Source organism: Aplysia californica, unplaced genomic scaffold (genome assembly GCF_000002075.1).
Source record: "Aplysia californica isolate F4 #8 unplaced genomic scaffold, AplCal3.0 scaffold00090, whole genome shotgun sequence".
NCBI lineage: Eukaryota > Metazoa > Mollusca > Gastropoda > Aplysiida > Aplysiidae > Aplysia > Aplysia californica.
Window position 1 is genome coordinate 187,200 of NW_004797360.1, and position 5,906 is coordinate 193,105.

Here is a 5,906-nt window from a genome sequence, read left to right on the forward strand (position 1 = left end):
CACACACACACACACACACACACTCACACATACACACACACACGCGTGCGCGCTTGCACGCACACACACACATACAAACACATATACACACACATACACATACATACACATGCACACACATAGACACACATAAACACCAGCACGCACCCACAGAAACGCACGCGCACTCGCGCACCCATACACATACACGCACATACGCGTTCACACACAAACAAATGCACAACATACAGGGACACCCGTATACCCAACCACATGCCAATTACATAACTAACAATCTATACTTAAGTGTTTGAATGTATGCTTGAGATAGACGCGTGCTATACATGCAGACAGGAATTCGACCGACTCCTGCAATATGGGCAACCGCTACCTCCGTGTCACCTGTTACTTACGTTTTAGATTGGCACATGTAACCCTTGACCTAGCATCTCCTTTTGTTGCCATTTTTTTTTTTGCCACAAAAAAGGCTAAAGTTGCCATCAATTTTCAAGTTTTCAGCTCTCTGTGACGACGTCTACAGGCATACGTTCATTGAGGCAACTTAATCTAAAGCACCAGAATTTCTTTGGGCTCTGTTTTAAGCATCCAGAATATTAATTGTTGCCACACAGAGTGCAAAAACGTGAAAAATAAAGGTTTCACAACTGAATGAAATCAAAATTAGAACAGCACATAAACAACCACAAAAATTAACAAGTATAAGGGCGTGCGTCCATCTATCCGAAGATTGGCCGTTTTAACCCTAAACATGCGTAATTCAAGATAAAGTACAGAACACGTAAGAGGCCTGTGTCAGCACATGTGTTCGGTTTTGGTGGAGACACGCTCTAACATAACACATTTATATATTTAAAAAGGTAGGAACAACAAATTACATTACATTTACGCTATATATAAACCCCCCAAAAAAAAGAAAAACAACACATCAAAACAATAGCAAGAAAAAAATTAACACAAAAACACAGTAAAACACAACAAAGAGGGAACAATAAAAGAGAAAAGCAATATATAACTTTAAAAGGATGTAATGGGGTAATATTTTTCACATGAAAATAACAAATCAACGTAGTGTAAACTAAAAGTGACAAAACAACGAAGTGAAGTGGAAGTGAAAATATAAACTTTCTTTCTAAAAGTAAAGAGATTCGATTTCTTTCTTTTTTTCAGATATTTACTCCACCTTTTTTCATTTTTTTTTCCCGGCGGTTTTATTTTTATTTATTTTTTATTAGTTTTTTGGGGAGTTTTTTTTTTTTTAAGAAAGCAAAAATCGCCGGGGTGATTCGCGGACGAAAAAATGACAAAAATCGCGGGCAGACACTAGCTTGGCCCGTCCGTCATCTTTTCCCGCTTCTGAGGGATATGCAAGTCCAAGGGAAAACATTTTTATTTCTGTCTCACGCTGTGAGGGTTTATACAGGCGGAGAGAAAAACCATTGAGGCAGTGGACCTTGAAGAGGAACAGACGGCGAGAGAGGGAGTGAGAGAGAGAGAGAGAGAGCAGGTAAAGAGAGACACAGAGAGAGAGAGAGAGGGGGGGTGGAGAGAGAGGGAGGGAGAGAGAGAGCAGGTAAAGAGAGAGAGGGGGGAGAGAGAGACAGAGAGAGAGAGAGAGAGAGAGAGGGAGAGAGAGAGAGAGAGAATGGGGGGAGGTGGGTGCACTGTGCAATGCGGATATCAGAATTTGGCACACTTCTCTTTCCATTTTTTGTATAGAGCAGATCCTCGCGCTCACAAACAAATAAACACTCGCACACACACACACACAAACCCACATGCACATGCACACACACACACACATACACACACACACACACACACACACACACACACACAATATATATATATATATTTATTTTTTTTAGTAGTAGTAGTAGTAGTAGTAGTAGTAGTAGTAGTAGTAGTAGTAGTAGTATACAGGGGCAGCTCGTGGTTTGTAGAACTGACCGGCTGTAAGTGTAAAATCCCCCTAAAAACCGCACCTATACAAAACATACACACACACGCATACACTAATACATACACACATAGACACACATATGCACACGCAAAGACAGACAGACAGACAGACAGACAGACAGACAGACAGACAGACAGACCAACAGACAGACACACACTGACAGACATATAGACAGACATATAGACAGAAACAGACAGAGACAGACAGATAGACAATCTGTCCGTTTTTTTGTCTGTGTACGCACATATGTGTGTGTGTGTGTGTGTGTGTGTGTGTGTGTGTGTGTGTGTGTGTGTGTTTGTTTTGTAAATGCGTGCGCGCTTGCACTGCACTAAACACCCACCCACACACACATTGAACAGATTTAGCACACAACAATGTCCGGTCATATTCAATTTTTTTTCTCTTCATTGCGCTCTCCTCAGGTTCTCAGAACACTTCTGATTTCTATGTCGGGCACTGTGTCAAATGCTAGATCTAGATCTAATTGTAGAAATTATAGTCCAGCGCTGGGGTGGAGGTGGGAAAGGGATGGGGCGGGTGTATTGTTTTAGCCCAAGACCCTGACAGCCGAAAGAGGCCTTGCTCTCTCCCTGTTAAAATATCTTCTAATACATTCCAACTGGGCGGTTCGCTTCATAGCCCTTGGCCAGGTAAGGTAACTCCGGAAAGTAGGTGATGAATAGAACGCCAAACAGAACCATGGGTGGCTTAAAATTAATATGACATTAAAGGAGGGGGGGGGGGTGGTCTCGTGATCTAGAGGTACAGTGCTCGCCTTTCATTCATTAGGTCCCGAGCTCGAAACTTTCCCATAGAGTGCAGACAAATCGCTGTTGTCACAAAGAGACATGGTGGCTTTAAGACGAGAACCTCCTCAATCGATAGAAAACTGGACGATGGATTGGAACGTGTAAAATTCTTGTCTATTGTGACACAATCGTTTTCATTGAACTAAAACAATGGCCTTAGATCCAGATCCAGATCAACATCGTTTGCACGGGCAGAGGGAATCTGATAAGAATAAAGCAAAGGTATACACTTTTGAATTTCAATATGCTCAAAGAGTAAGTGATTTTACAAGCTGCAATGAAAAGGACAGTATTCATGCACTTGCAGGGTTCCATTCACGAACAGACATTGACTAAACAACCACTGATTTGTAGTAGTGACAATGGCAGGAAGCAGAACATTCTTACATAAGATATGTTCATTGTTGAAGTGTCATTTGTTTGGTTCACTTGAATCAATGATGATTTTGCCCTTTGTACTGCCCTTCAATCTTCGATCTCCAGTAACGTTACTCTAACAAATAAAAACTCTGTACATCCCTTTATACTCTTATTTAAACTGTACCACTGTACCCCTGTTTCGTAACTCTAGACCTAGACCTTTCTTGAAACATACTTTCAAGTCAAATGAATTATTGCAGTTGAGGAAGACAGTAAATATGTTCTTTATGAATGCACTGCCGAATACCACAATGTTACAGGTTTTTTGTTGTTTATTTTTGTGAAGGGAGGGGGGTTGCAATTGCATGTTTAACACTTCCACGCTTGTAATGGTCGTAAAGTACTGCTAGTAGTTGCATGTTTAGCACTGCAAAACCTTTTTTTTCTTATATCACATCAGATCAAAATTATGGGTGGTGAATTCTCGGCGTCAAAATCTTATTGAAAAAGAGCACTCCCAACTTACCAGTGTCCTGTGCTCCAATCATTTTGATGATAACCAATGCATAAACCCGCTCATTAAACACCAATAATTGAACTAAACTACTGTGTCCAGCCTATTTGACGTGCCAAATCATGCACCTGAACACTTGACCCCCAAAAGTCCACCACCCAGAGAAAGAAGACTTTTAAGCATTACAACCATGTCTTTCACGAAGTCTTGCCAATGCCTGTACACGTAAATAAAAGCTCCTTCTCCTGCACCTACATGCAAGCATGTTACTCTGTCGCCGCAAAAAAAGAAAAATGAAGAACCGAATTGCTGCTTTACAAAAAAAGCTTCAAAACAAAAACTCTCCAGTACAACAAACAGAAGATTACTGAAAGAAAGGTGAACATAACAGATTTGAGAGGGCATCTCTCACAGTAACTTAGTGGCACTGGCTTAGACTTTGTCATGACACAGATAACAATGAACAAAAAAGGTAATAAAGATTATCGTTGTACCCACGAAATGAAGCGATTTACTTTGTCCATGCTGCATTCTTTCCAAAGAACATCGTCTCTTGTGAAAGTTACATGTAATTACTGCACTGTCTGTTAGTATACTGAAGACGTCATTGAAGAATGTAAACACAGAGCCAGGATTTTGCCCACCTATCATTCAATTAAGCCCTCAAAGAAAAAGTGTCCATGATGAATCCATCAGATTAGGTGTGCTCACTTATATTCGATGAAATATCAATAAAAGAGCAAGTGGTGAACAATGTCAACAAGGACTGCATTGATGGTCTAGAAGACTTTGGTACTTACCTTCGGTCTAAAGTTTAGTACTTGTGGTCAGATGACTCGCTTTCAAATGGAAGCAGCCAATAGGATACTGTTTTTCTACTGGTCCCATAAGTGAAGACATCTTCCGAGCCCTCAAAAAGGAAGCCTTGAGCACACTTTCGGAGATTGGTAGAAACGTTAAAGCCATTATTTGTGACCTGGGTTTTAAGAACCGAGCATCCCTACGGGTACTTGGAGTGTTAGTGGACAAATCATACATTGAGCAGAACGGCCATAAGGTTTTAATCTTATTTGAGCCTCCCCATCTCTTTAAAAATGTACGAAACAATTTGAAAAGGCACAGCCTTAGGCACGGGAACGACATCATTTCCAGTGATCACACAGAGGAATTTTATTTGGAGGACTGTCAAATTCCTGTGCGATGGGCCACCAAATTAAAGAAGACACACATTGAATTGCCACCTTTTAGTACAATGCGCGTACGTCTTGCAAGCTCAAGTGTAAAGTCACTCTGTATACGCTGGAATTACGACAATGGTTGCTTTTGGTCGCTTAGGGAGGGAGGCTCAACCAACACAGATGTTATTATGCTTATTTAATTGTTTTAACAGTTTTACGCCCTATTTAAAAAAACAGCAACATACAATCATACCATATCAACATCTTCATCCCACCACACTTTCTTTGAGGAATGTTTTGAGTGGCCCAAGAGCGTAAAACCAATGTGTGGGACAAGTCGTCTTCAAGCCTGGATGGTTGGCGAAGTTTTATCATAAGTCTGCAGCTCCTTGTTCATGACCTATCAGTTGTTCCAGAAGTAAAGTACATAATCACTCGTCGCCAGAATCAGGATTGCGTGGAGAATCTGTTTGCCACAATTAGAGGCAAGGAAGTTTATCGAGGTAACCCAGGTGTCGTGAACTTTATATCTTCAATAGGTCGGTTTTTAGGACATGCGGGCTAACCCACATTTCGAGGGTTTTCTGAAATCTTGACCTACACCAAAAGTGGGCATTGCCCTACCTATAGGAGAAGTTTGATTTCACATGTGTGTATATTTGTTTGGTTATAGAGAAAACGTTCCTTGTCTTTTAAAGAAACTGAACTAGGGGCAAAAACTTTACCTTCGATTTTCTCAAAACAGCATTTTACGGGATAGCCCTCTTGTGCTTAAAAGCGACCAATTCAGCAGGTGATGGTTGACAGTTTAATAATATCAAGACTATTTAAAAATTGTCAAGACGATTGCAACAGTTGTCTTCTAAATTTTTGTCCAAGTCTCCATCAACAGTAGTTACTAGTTCTACTACTGCAGTAAATAAATATCCCCTTGCCTGTGACATTAAGGAACATCCTGAAGACGATGCTCTGTCTTGTGTGAATTTGACGTCCTTTCAGCAGCTGCAAAAGGACATAACAATGAGCTGATAGATAGATAGATAGATAGATAGATAGATAGATAGATAGATAGATAGATAGAT